Source organism: Myxine glutinosa, chromosome 9 (genome assembly GCF_964187855.1).
Source record: "Myxine glutinosa chromosome 9, kmMyxGlut1.1, whole genome shotgun sequence".
NCBI classification, from domain to species: domain Eukaryota; kingdom Metazoa; phylum Chordata; class Myxini; order Myxiniformes; family Myxinidae; genus Myxine; species Myxine glutinosa.
In genome coordinates, this window is record NC_136269.1 from 47985476 (window position 1) to 48007178 (window position 21703).

The following is a 21703-nucleotide window of genomic DNA, read 5'->3' on the forward strand; positions in this document are numbered from 1 at the left end:
AAAATATTTTTGAATTTCAACAATTTTCTGGAAGAAATGGTGCATTATTTTGAAAAAGTGCAAGTGTGTCAATATTTTTGGCTATGACTGTTTATATACATATATATATATATATATATATATATATATATATATATATATATATATATATATATATATATATATATAATATATATATATAATATATATATACCACATACATGTTTAAAAAATGTAAAATATACATTGGTCGAGGAGAACATGCTGTTTTAGAGCAGAGCAGATTATATGGGGAAGACACAGATTATACAAAAATTACATCATGTATAATTATCAGAGCAGAGAAGATTACACAAAAGTTAGAATACAGAGCAGATGCGACAGAGCAGAAAATACTCGACATCACGTTCTCTGCTCTGACCGTCTTGTAAATCTAAGGATACCTGTTCTGGAATTGCCAATATTTAACAGTTTTTATTAATTGTTGATGTTTACTTGGAAATTTAATATATCTTGTTGAATGCCTTTGCATGTGTTTGGGTGCTGTTTATTTGATATTTTGTCGCTTCCTCTTCTTTTCCTTTATTCTCCTGATTGTTACCCCACTATCCTACTTTTAGCATTGCCCTTTTCTTCTCTGTCACCTCACTCCTTTATGAACCTCAATTTAGTATAAAAATAGAAATAAAGAAAACGTAATTTCCTGAAAAATTCACAAAACGAGTTATCCCACTATTGTATTGAGTGCCCTATTTATCATCATATAAAGGGACACAGACAAGGAAGGGAAAATGAAAGTTCATGATAGAAATGATTGTGCAGCATTATGATATTTCCATTCAGTGGGAAGTTCCTTCGTTTGGATACGACATCGAATAAACTTTGTTAAGAACTGAACAAGACGACTGTCCCTTTTACTTTCCTTCGGACAAATGCACCAATTTGTTTTATTAATAATTCCTTAAGGCTCATGGAGGAGCTTGAAAAAATGATATTACATTCAGGACAAGACATAATCTTAACGGGCTGCGTATTCGTTCCACTTTGCAGACCACACTTTGCTTTATGACATCAACATCTGTTTGTGACATTTTTTTGTTTTGTGACATTTCCACTTTGTATTCCTTTCCAGCACCTGAAATATTAATCTGCATCTGTCATCAAGGCATCAAAAGACACCTATCATTGCTCCTCCATACATATGGTGCAGGTACAGATACGCTGAATCCTGTCATTGCAGAAAAATCAGGCAGCACTATTTCCATCTCTATCTCCTTCTCCATCTTCTTCCACACCTTAATAATTATAGCAAATCTTTTTTTCATTTTGAGGGGTAGAACATTATGTGTATGTCCTAAGCTAACATCTGGATGTTTTTCATGTAAAAATATAAATGAAACAATTCTGGTCAGGACAAATATTTAACATGAATTGTCTACTGGACATAGTGTTGTGGAAATGACTCCTAGGGGTTAACATTGCTTAGAATAGTTTAATTAGTTCCTTAATTAATGTCTTAGAGTAAGTGTAAATTAGATAGATGATGTCCACCCCTCCTAATGTATGTGTCTACAAACAACCATCCCTGTGAGCCTTTATTTTATGTTCTCACATTTGCAAATTTGTCCTTTTAGCATTTTCACAGGCCGTTGACACTATTCTAAGTGGAAAATGTTGCCACACCGCACCATCCCTCTTCAGCGTTCTGCACCAAGCATCGGGGGTTGGTCCTCCAATCATCGACCAGGCCCCTCATCCAATGGTGAGTGAGAGGTGAGGGGCATGGCATGTCATTGGTGACGCATGAGCCCAAGGCGATAAAAGGTGGGGAGAAAGTTGTGCTTTTTACCCGCTCCTGTTGAGCCAGAGCCATGCCTGCTTATGCTAAAGCTTCACCCTCTCTTCTCCTCGGACCAAGACGTGCCAGATGAGGTGGCCATTACCCTGCTGAGCAAGCCTAGACTGTGCCTTCCAGTCCTGCGGTATTCTACCAGGAGTGTGGGAATTTCTTCTGTCTTGTGGATTCCCTCTGTCTGCTCTCCCATGGTGTGATTGGGCCTGATAAGGCATAGATAATTAAGAAATCCTGTTCGTTCTTTGGTCCATGGGCGCAAGTATTTGGTAGTGGGTCAAAGGCTCTGGTAAAAGATGAGGAGAGGTGATATATTCATATGTTGAAGATTAATTAGAAGCAGTTCAAGACCATTTCTGAGCCTATCCACACATAATTGAGGCAGGCCAAAAGTGGGCCTGGCAGGTGCTCTGCATATAACAGAGGTTGGACGGAACAGAGCTGGAAAGCCATTACATGGCATTTCACATAAACAAGGCTCTGGCCACTTATAGTTAAGGGGCGACATATAGCATTGGGTCCTAGCCAGTGATAGCCTCTCCAAAGAAATCTTCCAATTTACCCTAAATTACCCTTAGCAGCACCTCTGGTGGCTGCAAGTAGATAAATCTATGCGAAAAAATAACCAGTGTTAACTACTCACACACACTTATAGGAGACGTATGGTAAAGACATTTTTCAACGATTCAATCTTCTTTCTACCTGTTAAACTGCCCCCTCCCAAATGTTTTTGGACATACTGTGGTGATCCTAAAAATACGCTCAAATATTTAATTTCCTTATTTCCCCACTCCAACCCTACAGGGCCTGGGCATTGGTGGTAATAACCATGACTCGGGTGGGCTACTATTGTGAATGGGCACCCATAACATTTTACTCTTCCTCCAATTATATCTTAAAGAAGAAGCTAGGTAAAATATTCCTCAAGCAAGACCATCAATATTGTGCTTATTTTTGATCAAAATGCAGGCATCATATGCAAAGGTGGATAAAATCAAGGGAGGACTCCTGCGAGAAAAAGCAATTCCAGAAATATTTTTCCGAAGTGCAATAAGAGAGACTCTAAAGCAAGAGCAAATAATAACCCTGAAGACCTTGTCTTACCCTCTCTGATCCTTTATATGGGAAGAAACCTCATTATTAATTTTGATTAAACTAAATATGTTGGTGTATAACAAAGCAATATAAGCTCTAAAATTTACTCCAAGCACGCATGCTTACAACACGTGACACATGAACCTGTGGTTGATGCCATCAAAAGCTCAGGAAAAAACATTCCGAACCCTTTTTGAACGTATTTTCCATCAATCAGGTCTCTGATTAAAATATGTTATCATAGATAGATCTACCAGTAACACAACTACTCTGATCAGGTAACAACAGATCATCAATAACCTTTTTCAATTGGTTTGCGAGTTCGGTACTTTGGCAAAAAATGTTTTGGGTCCATGCAAAGTAAGATTAGTCGCAAATATGTCAACTGTCGGAGATCTCCGGGCTTTGGAAGCAGACACACTACTGCTCTCCTAAAGCTAAGCAGCATTTCTCAGGACAGTCGGGATATGAACAGAAGACTATGCAACTCTGGGCCAAAAAGTCCCAAACTGTCCAAAAATAATTCAGCAGGTAAGCTTTCCCCAGAAACCATCTCAGCAAGAGCACAGATTAGCTGGGAATGTGTGATTGATACTATGGCTGGGTGATATCTCGATACTATCGATGTGATAAGACATTGAAAAAAAAAAATCATCAACCTGATACTACATTTTTCAAACTGTCGATATATTCGCACATTCGATAATGGAACGAGTGGTGTGCAGCATCGTAAACTGAAGATTTTGAGATGTATTTTCATTGATTTAGCAAGAATATCGACATGAAGTACTTATTTTATCATCAACATGATAGTTCCTGTAAAAGCAACATATTATGTACAACCCCATTCTCTCTTGCCTTTCATGTGAACGGTGAGAAAAGTTTGCCCCATCCCTGTTGCCAGTTTCTCCTGCTTCATCACCAGGGTCTTCCATTGAGGATCCTGAGCCTGTGCCTGAGATGGAGGAGGACAATTTGCACCAGTACAATCACCCCATCTCAACTTAAAGTCAGACCTGGTGCAGGAGAGCATTTATCAAGATGGCGAAGCGCACATACAAAAGGTGCTGCCCAATGGAAGCTCACAAACATTCTGCCCTCAGAGCGACAAACACCATTGTCAAACACAACATTCATCATCCCATTCCCCCTCCCATGTGCCAATTATTAACAACTAGTGAAATACCCATGCTACGCACGGGTGGGAGGCCAGAAGCAAACAGACAATGCAGAAACGGCAAATGCTAAAGCATGAAACCAATAAATTCCACATTCCTGTATCACCTTCAGTCACACGTCAGACATGGACAGCAAGTTCGTGAAGGACTTCCATGAAAAACGTACCCGTTCGCAAACAAACGGGTATGTTTGTTCTATACCCAGTCAATGGCGAATCTGCATGTGGCGATCCGCGATTTTCACGTTTAGAAAGTAGAAACCATCACGGCATTCTGTCATTCACTTGAACTCGATATCTCTTTTTTCATTCCAAACAGTATAACTTCAATCACAAATTAAATAACATTAATAGAACAAATAAACTTTTAACAACATTCGTGACATAAACAAATATTTAAATCCTGATGTGAAGTTCCGTACGGTTGGGTGAACACAATTACGAATTCAAAATAGTAATTGTATTCACTCAATTCCAATCGTCAATTGATACGTTAACAAAATGATTAACACGATTAAAGTTTAACGATTTAACATTACGAATGATGACGGTTGTATTGAGATATTATCAAACCCGCTCATTGCCATCATCTGTCCACTTCCGCATTCGTGGCAGGTTCATAATTCTCATCAAAATCTAAAGAGTATGTGTAGAATTTCAATAAAAGCCACATCACTGTTCATATTGGTAAATATTATTCCATCGTGTTTGGAAAAACTGGAAAATTGGAAAAACAATATAACCAATTTTACTCCAGGGGGTCCCAGGATTACCCACCCAAAATATCGTTGCGATCGGTTCAGCCGTTTTTGCGGTACCTTCGAACGGACCGGCGGACAGACAGATGGACGGACATTTGGTGAATTATAGTAGGATGAAAATAGTTTAAATAAATAGATAAGAACGGGACGGGTTGAGTGCTGGACATCGGGATGAGGTGCATGTCTGTACATGTCTAGCTGAACACTAGACGTAATTCCGTAATGACATCCCAGACAGAACATCGTAATAGCATCCCGGCAAAAGGAGCATAACAGACAGAGGGACAGATGGAGAAATCTGGCAACTTTAATATATAGTATAGTTGAAATCCGATGTCGGGCCCACAGCAGCTTCTTCATCACTCTGCAAAATTGTAATTAATGTTCAACAAGACCGATAGTTTAACAACAGTGTAGCCAGGGTTGGATCTGCTGAGTGAAGGATCTGCTCTCCCCCTGTCATGTGACCAGATGCTCAGCTCGGATTGATGAATGAATGTATGGGAGATACATACATACACCGGACAGACAGACAAACGCTATTCCAGACGGCATTGCCCTATGAACAACGCCGTAAAAATATGGCTGCTAAACCACGTGACTGATGACATCATCAATTTGTTTTGCTCCATCAATTTATCCCTAGATCATGCTCAAGAAATGTCATAATGATAAGAGTTCTACTTGTCGACTTATGACGTTATAATGAAGGCACCTATGACATCATCATTAACATATTGTTGCGGACATGAGGACTGTATTTTTTTTATTGTGTGTATTATTATTATTGTTATTATTATTCTGCGCCTCCTGCCTCCGGAGCTGTGTAAAGGTCAAAGGGCGTCCCATAATTAGTCCATAAAGCATCCACACCACAGCCAATCATAGAATACCCCTGTTCAATAGTTATATCTTATTATGTGTTTTAGGGTAAGGCTATGTCTCCCATTAATTGAAACTAGGGCATGCCCGTACTATATATATATCTAAAATTATATCCCCCCCCCCTCTATTTACATGAAATGGTTTGGTCCAAAGCGAACGGCTTGCGAGTACGGTGACAATCCCCCCCCTCTATTTACATGAAATGGTTTGGTCCAAAGCGAACGGCTTGCGAGTACGGTGACAATCCCCCCCCTCTATTTACATGAAATGGTTTGGTCCAAAGCGAACGGCTTGCGAGTACGGTGACAATCCCCCCCCTCTATTTACATGAAATGGTTTGGTCCAAAGCGAACGGCTTGCGGAGTTTGGTAAAGAAATCGCCATAGCTCGGTAACTACTTGTCCGATTAATATGAAACCTTGAAAAGGCACATCCTCAGGTCCCCAGCAATATACCTGGCAAGTTTCAAGTATATCGGACCCGTGGTTGTCGAGAAACAGCGGTCACAGACAAACATACAAACATACAAACATACAAACATACAAACATACACACAGAGATTACTGGAATTATAGATAGATACTCCATTGCACCAGTGAAAGAGATAGATTCCCTTCATTCCCACTCCCAACACTTCCATTCCCCCTTTTCGTCAATTGCCATTCGCATTGCCAACTGCATTTTGGGCGGTTTTCTCTTCATCCGCCATTGACCACGAGGCAGGGTTGGGGAAGAAAGGCGGGTCCCCACCTCGTCATAGAGGGGATGAGTGAGTCAGCCCCACTCAACCAACCATGAACAAGGGGTTGGACTTGGAGAGGGTGTGGAGAGAAACATCGAGGAGGTTCGCGAAGGTTGAGGGGCGGGGCCTATATAACCCGCAGGCAGGGCGTGTCAAAAGAGAGATGGGCTTTTACAGGGAGACGAGAGGAGGTCCAGAGAGATGAGCTTTTACAGAGAGACGAGAGGGAGTCCAAGCAGTTGGGTCCAAGAGAGGCACATTGAGTTGAGTCCGAGAGAAGTCCAGAGTTGAGCTGCAGCTCGAGCCACCGAAACTGCACTTACTGCAGCTGGAGCCACCGAAACTGCACTTACTGCAGCTGGAGCCACCGAAACTGCATTTACTGCAGCTGGAGCCACCGAAACTGCAGCCACAGCAGCGTGAGGCCTGGACGGCAGTTTGGAGCAAGGCCGCGAAGGGGCGGCGGCTGCCCAACGAGTCGATCGGTTGCAGGACCAGTTGGACCTCCCTATCCCGCCAGCCATCCATCTCCCGCCAGTCCTATCATCATTCCCCGCGTGAGTCTGTCTTTGTTTGTTCTGTCCCTGGGTTAATTAAGACTGTAGGTAAGCTAGCGTTGCACTGTGTATCTAATCTCGTCTGTAAATAAACGTGGCTGCTTTCTTCATACTTATATGTGTAAATAATAAATCCAATTACTCTTCTGTACGTCTCCTTCCTCTTTACATTCGGTCGCTTTCGAGTTTTCCATATTGAGCAGCTGCGGTGCGATACGGCCAACGTTTGGGTGGAATCGGGTTCTAGTCGGGGAATAACTGTTCGGTCACGGTAATACCAACCGCTCGGTCAAAATAACATCTTTAACCGCGTCCGTAACAATTGGTGTCAGAAGTGTCGGATTCGGACCTAAAGCGTTTAATGCGCTCAAAATTACAAAGTAGCCGAAATTTGCTTTTGTTTTACAAAAACCCGAATTTTGAAATCGCGCCATGGCTGGTCAAGGCGATCGGATGCAGGTGGGTGAGCTAGAGGAGGGGTTAGGAGTAATCCAGGACCTCGGGGTAATGTATATGGAGGATGTGGTTGAGGGGGTATCAGACGCACAAAATGGCGCTATCGCGCACGTGGTTGGAGCGGCACCAAATTTTGCCGCGCCCGTGACCGTAGCAGCATCAAATTGCGCTGCGCACGTGGTCGCGGCAGCCGAGCCAGAGATACCAGGGTACATGCGATTTTTTATGGACCAATTGATGGCAAAAATGGATGCTCAGATTGAGCAAATTGAAGCAACAATAAACGGAATGAAGGCCGATAGGGAGGAAAGGGAGCAGAGGGACAGAGACCGCAAGTTGGGCGAAAGGGTCCCACGGGTGCACGAGGAGGTAACGCGGGTCGAGAAGCGCCGGTTGGACGAAGTTGAGAAAAGCACGGGTACAATGACAGGGGTAGAAATCGCGACCCGGGGTTTGGAAAAGCCGGCGACCGCTGAGGTAGAGGAGGGTGTTTTATTAAAGCCAGCGGTCGTCGAGGTGAACAAAGACAAAGCAGTGCTGGGAATTAAAATTGAAGAGATGACGGAGGTAGCCCGGGAATTGCAGGGAGAAATGGAAAATGTGCAAAGTCCCTGCTCACATCACGATGCTGTGCTTAACCCGAATGGAAGTTTGCAGGTGCGCGTGGAGAAAAGGATCCCCCAGGTGAGTCGTGCTGTATATTGTGCGGGGAGATTTTGTAAGAGGATGTTTGGCGACAAAATAATTTTCGCGCGCTTGGGATCGAGGAGGCATCCGGGCGTTGGTGAAGGGTCCCGTGTGAGTGAAAATGGCACGCGTGGGAGGAAAAAGTGTGCGTCGGCGAGTGGGTGTGTTATAAAGTGTGGGAGTGAAACCGAGTGCGAGCGAGAATGCACGTCGGAGGGTCTGTGTGAAACAGAGTGTGCGGAGTGTGACACGGAGAGTGAGTTGGTGATGGCGCAGGTGCGAGAGGGCACATCGGAGCGCGAGTGTGAAACCGAATGCGAGCGAGAATGCACGTCGGGGTGTACGGAGTGTGACACGGAGAGTGAGGTGGTGGTGGAACGTGTGCGAGGAAGCACACCTGGGTTGGTAGTAGCGCGAGTGTGGGAGAACCCTTGTGAGCGCGTTAGTGGGTGGATGCCAGAGTGCACGCCCATGGTGAGTGTTACGGAGGATGTAACGGAGGAGAGGTGTGGACCGAGGTGTGCGCAAGAGTGTGCGCGAGAGGTGTGGTGTGAAACAGGGAGTACGTTGGTGGAATGTACGGACGGCGTTGGAACGCCAGGTTTTGTGAGGGTGAAAGGGGTAGCGTATGCGTGTGAGCATGCAGGTGAAGCATCGACGGTAACCGGGTTAGCGGTTAGAGCGACGGATAGCCGATGCGAGCACTCGGGGCGTGGTGTGCTTTGTTGGATGCGAGGCCCGGCGCGGATCGAAGCTGCGTCGTTTCTCTTCGAAGCGTCGTTGCCGATTCGGGCTTGGCCCCGCCCCGCACGGTCGAGTCCGGGCCTTGTCAAGCCAGGCGACCGGTACGGTTCAAGGGCGAGTGGGAGGAAGCGGAACGGTGCCCCCTCGTGGGGACGGGGTTCCGACCGGGGGAGATTGAGCCATCGGGCCCGGGACCGCAAGGTGCCGCGCCGAGATGGTGCGTGGAATCTCGGCCCAACCAAACCACCTCCCTTGAACCGAAAGCCGGACGGATTCAACCTGCAGGCGACCAAACCACCCGAATTCATTGCTCGGCTTTACGAAGCCGAGTTTAATGACGTCATGACGCACCGAGGCTAGGATATAGCGGACTGTGAGGATGGTGATAGTGATAGTGTTTTGATCCGAAATTTAGAAAAGTGAATAGAATTGGCAGTAAATAGAAAATTTTTGATTGGTTGGAATTTGGACGAGCAAAATTGATAGTGGGACCTCCCCGATGTGGTGGGATGGCAACTCTGTCATCCCTCACAAGGGGGGGGGGGGGCAAAGGAGCACTAGTTTATGGGGTGTATGGCAGTGAAAACTAGCCCGGGTGGGTTAGGATATTGTGTGTAGGGCCCTAGAAGATGGCATTAGGTAACGTTAAGGTTTAGTTAGTGACTGATACCTGTAGTGGGGACGCAGGTAGTTTAGAGTGGATGATAATGACGTGGGAGCGCAATAGTTTTAAGGGACGACTGGGAAGCGCAAGTTTCAGAGGGGAGTAGTTAGATGATATGATGCCGTGTGAGTGTTGGAGGTGTATTCAAGTGTATTGAGCAGTGTGTGAGGAACAGGTGTGATTGCACAGGTGTGCAACTGAACAGGTGTGTGGAGCGGTGTATGAGGGAGTGATGGTGATGTGTGTTGTGTTGACCAAATGGTCCAGGAAGAGGAGGAGGGTGCAGGTGGCACCAGGTGTGAGTGCACAGGTGTGCAACGACAGGTGTATGAAGAATGGTTGTGTGGAATACATGGTATGGAGTATATGGAGTATTGGGGTGGATGGTCGTGGAGTGAGTATGGTGGAAACAATGGAGTGGAGTGGATGGTGCGAAGGTGTGAATGGGGGAAGAGTGGACCCCCATCACGAATACCCGGGGCGGGTAGTGTAAGTGTTAGGTAGAGGGTATAGGTAAATTGTGGTTGGATATTGGCATCTGTGGTGCGGGTGCCAGAATGGTATTCAGATGGGTGCATTAGTGTTGTGGAAATGGCTGGGCGTGTAGCCTGTTAGTGTGTGTAGTTGGTTTTGGCACTCCACCACTGTGAGGATGTCGGCCAGGTGAGGCCGCAGGTGGGCTCTGGGAGCCGGTAGAGTTGTTGTGGATTGGACCCGAGGATCCGGAGGACGGACCCGGGTAGCCCAGTGCCAGAGGGCACCAAGGGGTGACAGAGCCAGGAGGGGCCTTCCCCAATTAGATAGGTTAGGGTGAGGAGCTAGGTAAGCTCGGGTGGCAACTGCAGTGGTGGAGGTGAGCAGGTGGGTAGACCTGCTGGGAGAGCTACACGTCACAGCCCAGAAATTGTGCAAGGGCACCGGGAGATGAATCGGGGGAGTGAGACCCCAAATTGAGAAGCACCACAGCTTGGTCAATGGGAATTGGTTTTTAGAACCCATAGTGTAAGTTGGCCAATGGATTGGCAGGGAAAGACCCCGGTAGTGTAAAGTGTGTTAAAGTCATTTAGAGGATAGTTAGGATTGAAGTCTCCTCGCACCATCTGCATCCACTCACCTGAGGTGACAGGTACTCCACACCATGCCATGTTTTGATTATTTTTTATGATGCAAATGTTTGGATTGTGAGACGCATCGTGACGTGGGTGTGACATTGTGCTTTGTGTTCCATCTCTCCCTCCTTATGAGGATTGATGATGAATTGGGTGATGGCAAATTTTGAAGTAGAGGGATTGTGGAGACGAATTTGGTATAAGGGAAATATGGGGAGACGTGACGGTAGCGACGAATTTGTAAATGTGTCGATTTTGTAAATATGGGGTAAGGGCAAGGGTAGTGTCGGTGACAGGGGGGGTGACGTACGGTAGGGACGAGCTTTCTCACTTCGCCCTCCGTACGCATTTCGCCTTGCATTGCCTTATTGATGTGTACCCTTGTGACCTTACCCCTCGCTCATTTGTCTTCCCCCTTTTGTCTCCCACATGACCTGTGCGCCATTGGGTGCCGAGGGGAGCGTGCGTGAGTCGGCCATTGTGCGCCCGGAACTCTCAGAACCAGCTGTCTGCATCGATGCACCACATTATGGACCACATGTCAGTGGCCGAGCACCACTTATGGACCCCATGGGTTGGGGCATGGCCCTCTGCTGGAACCGGCCATGAGGGCCCGAAATCTTGCTGGCGGACCTTGGCCACAGGGCACCGATGCCCCACAGGTGAACCACACGTAGTCGGCCCTGTGGGCCATAAGTAAAATAAATAAAATGGACACGTTTGGGCAAGCTTTATTGCAAATAGGCCGCCAGTAAGAAAATGAAAGAAAGACAACAACTGGAAGAAATAATAATAGCCAGCAGAGGGAGCCAAAGAGCAAGAGACCACTTGCAGGGTTAGGGGTTGTTGATTTATTTTTATTATTGAACATTCATTGAACACTGATGAACTGTGGTGACTGCACCGATTGGTGCTTGAGGGTGTTTTGGTGCGTTTTTAGGTGCTTTCATGGTGCATTGATGCAGAGCAGACTGTCTCCCCCCCCAGAAAGAACAATTACAGGTCCTGGGTTAGTTTTGTAAATAAAAATAGCGTCATTGTAAATAATGCTCCCCACCGTCAGTGTATAGTTTGAAGACCATTCCGCAATTCGGTTAACTGTGGGCGTAAGTCTGTTAGGCAGGGTGCAATGGAGCAGCGGGACACATTTATTTATGTTTTAAAACTGTCGCACTCAGGGTCAGGTTAAAAGTAGAGGGAACTACACCTACGTGTCACACTAAATAAAAGTTGTAGGCCCGGGCCGTGCCTAAGAGGAGGAGGGTGCAGTGTTGCGGACATGAGGACTGTATTTTTTTTATTGTGTGTATTATTATTATTGTTATTATTATTCTGCGCCTCCTGCCTCCGGAGCTGTGTAAAGGTCAAAGGGTGTCCCATAATTAGTCCATAAAGCATCCACACCACAGCCAATCATAGAATACCCCTGTTCAATAGTTATATCTTATTATGTGTTTTAGGGTAAGGCTGTGTCTCCCATTAATTGAAATACTCCATTGCACCAGTGAAAGAGATAGATTCCCTTCATTCCCACTCCCAACACTTCCATTCCCCCTTTTCGTCAATTGCCATTCGCATTGCCAACTGCATTTTGGGCGGTTTTCTCTTCATCCGCCATTGACCACGAGGCAGGGTTGGGGAAGAAAGGCGGGTCCCCACCTCGTCATAGAGGGGAGGAGTGAGTCAGCCCCACTCAACCAACCACGAACAAGGGGTTGGACTTGGAGAGGGTGTGGAGAGAAACATCGAGGAGGTTCGCGAAGGTTGAGGGGCGGGGCCTATATAACCCGCAGGCAGGGCGTGTCAAAAGAGAGATGGGCTTTTACAGGGAGACGAGAGGAGGTCCAGAGAGATGAGCTTTTACAGAGAGACGAGAGGGAGTCCAAGCAGTTGGGTCCAAGAGAGGCGCATTGAGTTGAGTCCGAGAGAAGTCCAGAGTTGAGCTGCAGCTCGAGCCACCGAAACTGCACTTACTGCAGCTCGAGCCACCAAAACTGCACTTACTGCAGCTCGAGCCACCAAAACTGCACTTACTGCAGCTGGAGCCACCGAAACTGCACTTACTGCAGCTGGAGCCACCGAAATTGCATTTACTGCAGCTGGAGCCACCGAAACTGCAGCCACAGCAGCGTGAGGCCTGGACGGAAGTTTGGAGCAGGGCCGCGAAGGGGCGGCGGCTGCCCAACGAGTCGATCGGTTGCAGGACCAGTTGGACCTCCCTATCCCGCCAGCCATCCATCTCCCGCCAGTCCTATCATCATTCCCCGCGTGAGTCTGTCTTTGTTTGTTCTGTCCCTGGGTTAATTAAGACTGTAGGTAAGCTAGCGTTGCACTGTGTATCTAATCTCGTCTGTAAATAAACGTGACTGCTTTCTTCCTACTTATATGTGTAAATAATAAATCCAATTACTCTTCTGTACGTCTCCTTCCTCTTTACATTCGGTCGCTTTCGAGTTTTCCATATTGAGCAGCTGCGGTGCGATACGGCCAACGTTTGGGTGGAATCGGGTTCTAGTCGGGGAATAACTGTTCGGTCGCGGTAATACCAACCGCTCGGTCAAAATAACATCTTTAACCGCGTCCGTAACAATATGTTATTCCCCATGGGGAGTACTTTACAATGAGCCACCTTTCAATTTGTTTCCATGGAATGCTTTCGGAGATATAGAGGTGCAAAGTTTTTCGGTGTTTCCAAGATTGCGCCTGTACCACGTGATCTATGACGTCATAATTATCATTAGGAAATTCTGCTGGATGAGGCACACCTATGGTGAAAATTCCCTGTCAATCGGGCCAACCATTTCAGAGAAAACGAATTTTAAAGGGTAAAACCCGCAAAATTCCGGCGATAGGGACATACATACATAATACACCGGACAGACAGACGGACAGACAAACGCTGCTCCAGATGGCATTGCCCTACGGCTATGCAATAAAAGATTCCATAAATATGTTGTGTGTGTATGGCAATGACACAAACACTGCTTTCAATGAGAGCATACAAAAGTGTTTACATCAATTTCAAGACAGATTACATGGTGATGAACAGCTACATCTTTGAGCTATTGCACAGTGGATAACCATTCAGGTTATATATAGACATGGTGAGTGTGCACCCCCAAAGCGCCAGATATCGCCGCCAGGTTAGCATAAGTGATTGAGCAATTTCAATATATCGCTAGATTGTCAATATCTGGAAGGACGATAATTGACTAGCAAAAATATCAATATCACCCAGCCTCTAATTGGTACATCCAGCTAAAAACATTGAGCCTCAGTTAGGCAGAAGTGAGAGGTTAAGTGCTTCATCATATAATTTCATTACAAACTCCTTTATTTTTGAAAAGTTCAGAGTAAAACTCTATTATATTTAATTTTACATAACCTGAATTATCAACAATGTTTCTTTTCTGAGGCAAGGGGGCAGAAGTGCCCAAGACAGAAGATAAGCCGTGATGGATTATTTTCAGATTCTAAATAAAAGAAAGACTTGTGTGTCTGATACTTTTATATTCTGTATACCATTAAGTCTAATTAGTGTCCCCATCGCTTTCTCATGAATCAGGACCCTTAACTGGGCCTTTCAAGTAGCAACCACGAATTTATCTCACTACCCTCATCCTCATGAGCCAATTTACTCCCTTATTGCAAAATGTTTGATTCCAACCGAGACATTGTGATATGTTTACTGCTTGCACTGTGTGATTTGAATTGCAAAATAAAAACTGCAAAAAAACCCCAAAATATCTGAATCTGAGTTTTCATGATTTCATGATTTCATCCCACCATAAGTTAAGTGAAGATAAAGAAGCTTTGTGTTTTTCAGAGACCAGGACTGTCAAGAAAACATAAAAGGCTTCCTTAAATAAGCCATTTTCAAGAAGTCTAACATTAAACCGACAATAAGCACTCCTCCCAGTAAACTAAGGATAGGTCTACAGTTGTCATATGATGGTCTGAGATACAGAAATGAAAAAGGCTATAAGAAACTACAGCATTCCTAAAAGGTAAATTAACGCACTTGCAGTCAAGTCTTGCTTAGGATACCACATATATTGGGCTACATTGTGGTTGTATAATCACCAAACATCAAGTAAACCTACAACTGAAAATAAGTGGGATCTAGATTCACATGAGATTTGGGATGAGATTCAGCCAAATTCCTGTCTACAATTGTTTCATAGTTAAAATTTATCCCCAACACAACCACAAACAGACATGGGTGAAAACATAACCTCCACCACCGCTAGAACGACACTCGGTAGAGCGCAAACTGCCACCAGGCTGAACAGCTTACGTTTTGTATTCCACCGATAGGACGGATCTGGATTCGGACCTGAACCAAAATGTAATCGGCCTGTTCTTGTCACCTAACCAACTCATCCACCAAGTTTTGCCACAAATTAATTTGTCCACGACTTTTTGAAATATCATGATATATATAAGCATTTAGTAACCATTGCAGTTGCATATTTTGCTAAAAACAAATATAATAACCTTCTGTGGAATGTCTTGGGGTCCCAGCGGGTGTCATAAGGTAGGTAGATTTCAGAAATTCCTCAATACAATTATGATTTTGAAATGCGATCGACACGGACCTTGCTCCCGAATCCGGAAGTGAACAGACGACGACATTTCACAGGTTTGATGACATCTCAATACAATTGTGATTTAACATTACATTTTGATATATTAATACTATAGTATAAATTTGTGATTGGAATGAAAATGTAGAGATGTTGAGTTTAAAGCAGAATGAGGAAATGATGTAAGAGTTTCCATCCGTGACATTCGCGGTTTCCCCATTTGCACATTCTCCCATTCGCGGATTCCCCATTTGCATTTTCGCCATTGACTGGATATAGCAACATTCAGACTGGGTATGTTTTTGTCCAAGTCCTTCACAAACCTGCTGTCAATGCCGGACGTCCGAATGAAGGTGGCACAGGAATGTGACATTTATTGATATTAAAAAAAAAATACTTACATTGTTTGCTAACTGATAACTCATGTCCCCACCCAGGTTATACTATCCTTTTCATCTAAAGTATTAAACAAGCCCGGCTACGCCGTTTAGACTATCGGTCTTGTTTTTCTACCGCCATATATAAGCAGCAAGGTTGGCTGATAAAACGAGGGTGGCAGGATGGCCGAGAGGTACATATGCACACTCTCCTCTGAGGTGTCTAGCCTCGGTTTGACTCTAGGCCCAGCTATAAAATGTCATCCCAGTGTTTCACAGACAGGGTGATTCATCAATGTGCGCGCTGTCCCTCAGATGGACGTTAAACTGGGAGTCCCATCTGTCGGTGTTAGTTGGTGGACATTAGGACTCCAGTTGGTGGACTTGTGCAATAAGTTTTGATTTGAAAAAAACTGTGCAATAAGTGAATGGAAGGAATAATCTAATGTATGATCATCCTTCAATGAAGATCATCAAGTCTTGACGACGCATAGGGAGGGTGGGGTATAAAAACCCTTTCTAATTTGGTAAATAAGGAGGTGAACAGGGCAAGGTGTCTCTCTATCAACCTTTTTCTGTGTTGTAGAAGGAACTCAATACAATCCAGATAGAGATCCTTCTGCCCAGGAAAACTTGGCTGTTCATTTAGACCTGCACTAATAGAGGTACAATGAGACAGGTTTGCAGGAGAAAGATTAAGTGAGAGTTCAACAAAGATAAGAACAGATAAGTCTGTACCTACTCCATTTCTTTGGAAACTTTGCTCCCAAACAAGTACATGCTGTGCAAAGTACACTGCATAATACTTGTGCCACAATCGTAGAGGATCAGATGTCTACCAGATTCACCAGAGTATAGATCCCAAGCCAACTCTCACTTGGGTTACGAAGATCCCTAACCGATTTGAGGCCTTTATCAACAAATATTGCAGAAAGAAGTACCCATCACTATGTACAGTCACGTGAAAAAGTAAGTACACCCCATGTAAAGTTTTGACTTTTTCAACATATTTCAACATACAGCTATTTGATCTTCATTTCAACAATATTGATAGATAAAGGTGATATAATATAACAAATATCATGAAACATTTACATTTTGTAGTCCATTGTATAATTTAAATAAACATAAATGCAAATTTCACATGTGGAAAAAGTAAGTACACCCCTACATTTATCACTACTTCAAATACCTAAAATTAGAATCAGGTGCACCAGCTCAGGTGCAAATGATTAGAACATCGTTAGAGAGGATCTTGGAGGAACCTGTCTTATTTAAACCTCAGATATTTAGTTTGGTTTGCTCTTTGTTGTTGAAGTATGCGGCGTTACCATGCCTAGATCAAAAGAGCTCTCTGAGGCCTTCAGAAAGAAGGTTATAGATGCCTATGAGTCTGGGAAGGGATTTAAAAAGATCTCCAAACAATTTGAAATCAATCATTCAACTGTCCGGAAGATCATCTACAAGTGGAGAAGATTCCAAACAACTGCCAACTTGTTCAGGCCAGCCGCCCCAGCAAGTTCAGCCCAAGAGCAGACCGCAAGATGCTGAAAGAAGTCTCGAAGAACCCCAAATGTCATCACGGGACCTACAGGTTGCTCTTGCCACTGTTGATGTCAAAGTGCACGAGTCTACCATGAGAAAGAGGCTGCACAAATTTGATCTACATGGGAGGTGTGGCAGGAGGAAACCTTTGCTGTCCAGAAAGAACATCAGGGCAAGACTAAAGTTTGCCAATGAACACCTAGGCAAAGACCAGCACTTCTGGAACAATGTGCTCTGGACAGATGAGTCAAAGGTAGAGCTATTTGGCCACAGTACCAGAAGACATGTTAGGCGAAAACCAAAGAGCATTTGACCACAAGAACCTGATACCAACTGTAAAGCATGGTGGTGGAAATATTATGGTTTGGGGCAGCTTTGCTGCATGAGGGCCTGGGCAGCTCACCATCATAGAATCCACTATGAATTCTTCATTGTACCAGAAGGTGCTTGAGTATAATGTGAGGCCATCTGTCAGAAAGTTGAAGCTCAACCGAAGGTGGACCTTGCAACATGACAATGACTCTAAACATACCAGTAAATCCACCAAGGAATGGCTGAAAAGAAAGAAATGGAGGGTTCTGGAATGGCCAAGTCAAAGCCCGGATCTAAATCCCATCGAGATGTTGTGGGGGGATTTGAAACAAGCTGTGCATGCAAGAAACCCCTCAAACATCGCACAGCTGAAATAATTCTGCATGGGGGAGTGGGCAGAAATTTCTCCCAGTCGATGTCAGAGACTGGTTGACAGTTATAAGAAATGCCTACTTGAGTTTGTTTCTGCCAAAGGGGGCAATAACACCTATTGGAGCCAAGGGTGTACTTACTTTTTACACATGCAAAATTTGCATTTATGTTTATTTAAATTACACAATGGACTACAAAATGTAAATGTTTCATGATATTTGTTATATTATATGGCCTTTATCTATCAATATTGTTTAAATGAAGATCAAATAGCTGTACGTTGAAATATGTTGAAAAAGTCAAAACTTTACATGGGGTGTACTTACTTTTTCACGTGACTGTATGCCATTGAGTGAGGAATTGTAAAAAAAAACAAGATCGGTAGTCAAACAGCGGCATAGCCGGGCTTGTTTGATGCATTAGTTGAAGATAGACGTAATGACGTAGTGTGACACAAAACTGCCGCTACTTTAATATATACTGTAGAGGACATATTTTAACCTCTAGAAACTTTGTAGTCACTACGAAGGGATTAATGTTACGATTACATTTATTATAATATTAACGTTACGTTATCATTATTACGAAAATGATATTACTATTTTAAAAAACCTGAAGCTAATTCCTTTCTTCCACGGTTACACCGCTTATCATCGATTCATGAACATTACATCGCTTCAATCCATAAACTTTCCATTCACGACATTAGGATTAAAGCGTTGTGGTTATATTTACTATATTATTATTATTATTACGATAATGATACCACTGAAACGATACACTACTGAATTAAGAAACCTGTGTTTAATTTGTCCAAAGCGGTCTGAAGGTAAGGCATGAAGCCTAAGGCCTATACATACCGTATTGTTGGAAAACCTGTAACGCCGATGCTTTTTATATTTCATGGTCATTTTAACAATCAGTGTGTTTGTGTTTCACACTGAATGAAAAACGTAAAGGTAGAGCATGGTGATTGTGATATATGACAAGTTCTCGGATATGTTCGGCTTGAACGAAATTGGATTCAAAATGCCAGAGTGTGGAGAGCCAGCCACCGTACCACCGTAATGACATCAGACGTAATCACATCACCATGTCATTTGACCAGATCCTCAGCTCTGATTGATATACGTTTGAGGGGACATATGGATGGGCAAACACTGTTCTAGATGGCTTTGCCCTATGGGCTACGCCGTAAAAAGGTTCTATAGAGAACACACATTTCATGGAGGAGCATGCAGTTCTCATCCTCACGGCAGAGCAAACTTCCACCACCATTAATATCTATCATGTATCATCCCAATTTTGACTGGTCACAGAGGATAATAACTTCAAGAAGAAGAGAGATCAAAATCATTCATTAAGATTTTTTTTGCCTTTTTCAATAATTTCCTAATTGATGACAATGTGTCTTAAATAATCTGTTCAATTAATATTTATTTTGTAGAAAAAAGTTTTATCTGAGGAGGTGAAACAGGGCCTTGGTAAGTCAACTCTTTCACTCCTTAAGTCTGACGATTTCTTCATCCATCTCGGACTCATCAGAAGTCTTGTTCATTTGGTCACATAAATCACCACTACCCTGCAAGACAACAGCTCCTTCACTATTAATACACGGATTTCTACCAGCTGCAACATCAACGTGCTGTCCTACCATGGTATCAACACTTGCAGCCACAATAGCACAAGGTATTTTATTCGTTAAAGACACATTTGAAGTGGAATCATCAACACTATCAGCTTCTGCAAAAGGGGCGCCAATATCTAATGGCAAAGTCGTGCTTACCTCTGGCATTATTGAATTGCCCATCATAACACAGATATCTGATGGTATTAAGTTGTCTGTCAATTTGCGCCCATCTGATGGTGCAGAGAAATCTGACTGTGTTTAATTGCAGCAACAACAATAAACCATTACTTTCATGTCGTGAGGTGCCGAGGGCTGCCGAGGCAGTTTCATTGCCGAAGGAGTACAATCCTGGAAGGGTCACCACTCGGACAGAACAGAAAAAAACATCTGGAACTTTAACAGCACTCGGTAGAGTGTATACCTGTGCCAGGCTGAAGTTTATATTTTGTATCCCACTGATAGGCCAGATCTGGATCCGGACCTGAACCAAAAACGAATTGTCTTGTTCTTGTCACCTTACCAGCAAATGCAGCAAGTTTTGTCATAATCCGTCCACAACGTTTTGAGATATCCTGTTATGTATCGTTTTTGGCCCTATCTTTCAATGGTGAAGAATCACTTAAAAAATTCTCCGATCCAGATGTGGATCCGGATATTCACCAAAATCGAATCATTTTTGGCCTGTCACATACCCAACCACTCCACCAAATTTCGTTCGAATCCGTCCACAAGTTTTTGAGATATCCTGTTCACAAACCAAACAGACAGACAAACATAAAGATAGAGAGGAGTGTAAACGTAACCTCCATCTGCCTTCGGTAGCAGAGGTAATGAATGAGCATCTTGAATTGCATCAATTTTCTCCGGCCCATGATGTTATTGCCAGAAAGAGACGTCTCGTCTCACCAGATGCAAAATTTGGTAGACCACCATTTAGTTCCTTAGTGTTCACTGCTAACGGGGAATATATAGCACTGTGCAAAAGATTGGATTATTTCAATGATACTCATACTTTACGGTAAATTAATCAAATCATAATCAGTGATAAGTCATGTGTCTCCATTATTGTAAATAACCAACCTTTATAAATGCACGTGAAACAAACTGTTAAAGTAAATAACAATAATAGTGTCATTTCATAACATCATTCATTACTTCCTGTCGGCTCTTTGCCTCCTTGGGCGCCATCACTCTTTTACTCACGCTTCCTTTACACAACTGAAGCACTCTTACATGAATAGTGTGCCAATTATCTGGTAGTACATTTGATAGTTCTGTAAGGTTGTTGTTTTCCTCCATTTCTAGGTAATCCCACATGGCCTCAATGGAACTCATGTCCGGACTCTGAAGCGGCCACACTAACACATGGAGCAACCAGCTGTAACCTTGTGCTCCAAAGATTGTTGTACTATATTGGAAGAGTGTTTTGGATCATTATCTTGTTGGAAAATTAATCATCTTCCAATTATTTCCACTGTACGACGATACAGTAGGAACTGCATGGTGCTGCAGTATCTGCTTGTACTTCTCTTTTGTTAGCATCCCATTGATTTTTAACAACTTTTCCTCAACAAAAAGCTGAAATACAGCTCCAGATAGTCACAGGGCGCCCTCCGTGTTTAACAGTAGGCTGCAAACATTGCATACCATAACGTTTTCCAGGTCTTTGGCATATGAAGTGGTGTCTCTTATATCCCAAAAGTTCAAACGTACCCGATTTTCAAACTTGAATAAATTTTCAAAAACTTTCAAATTGAGTTCAAACTCAGAACACCTTATTTCACCTTATTCTGTGGTCTCAGCAGTGGTTTCTTTTCTGCAACTCTACCATGGAGACCTGCTGTAATCAGTCTTCTGCGCACACTGCTGGACGAGATGTTGATGTTAAGGCCTGCTCTCATTTAATTTGTCGGCCATTGCCTGATTTTCTTATGTAGTGGAAGCTGAGCATCTTACCTTGGGGAGGTCATTTTGGGTCATCCTGGCCTTTACATGTCTTGTGCTGAGCCAGTTTCTTTCAGGCATGGCAAGTGTACAGCACACCACCGTTGCTAGTGTAAAAATTTTCGTTTTTCAACGAAAGTGCCATTAGGTTTATGGAAAAGTACTGAGGGTCGATTTGGCTGTTCCTTTCTGCTAAACCACGCCCAGTGATAATAACAAATTATCCGAT

At 43.7% G+C, this 21703-nt stretch overlaps 1 long non-coding RNA gene across 1 annotated transcript; it reads left to right on the forward strand.

Annotated features, from left to right (window-relative positions):
* Positions 1 to 1051: 1051 nt before the first annotated feature.
* Positions 1052 to 20927, forward strand: LOC144893554 (uncharacterized). The gene is made up of 3 exons (XR_013624458.1): positions 1052 to 1189; positions 1614 to 1741; positions 20836 to 20927. It is a non-coding gene; the product is annotated as an uncharacterized LOC144893554 (long non-coding RNA).
* The last annotated feature ends 776 nt before the right edge of the window (positions 20928 to 21703 follow it).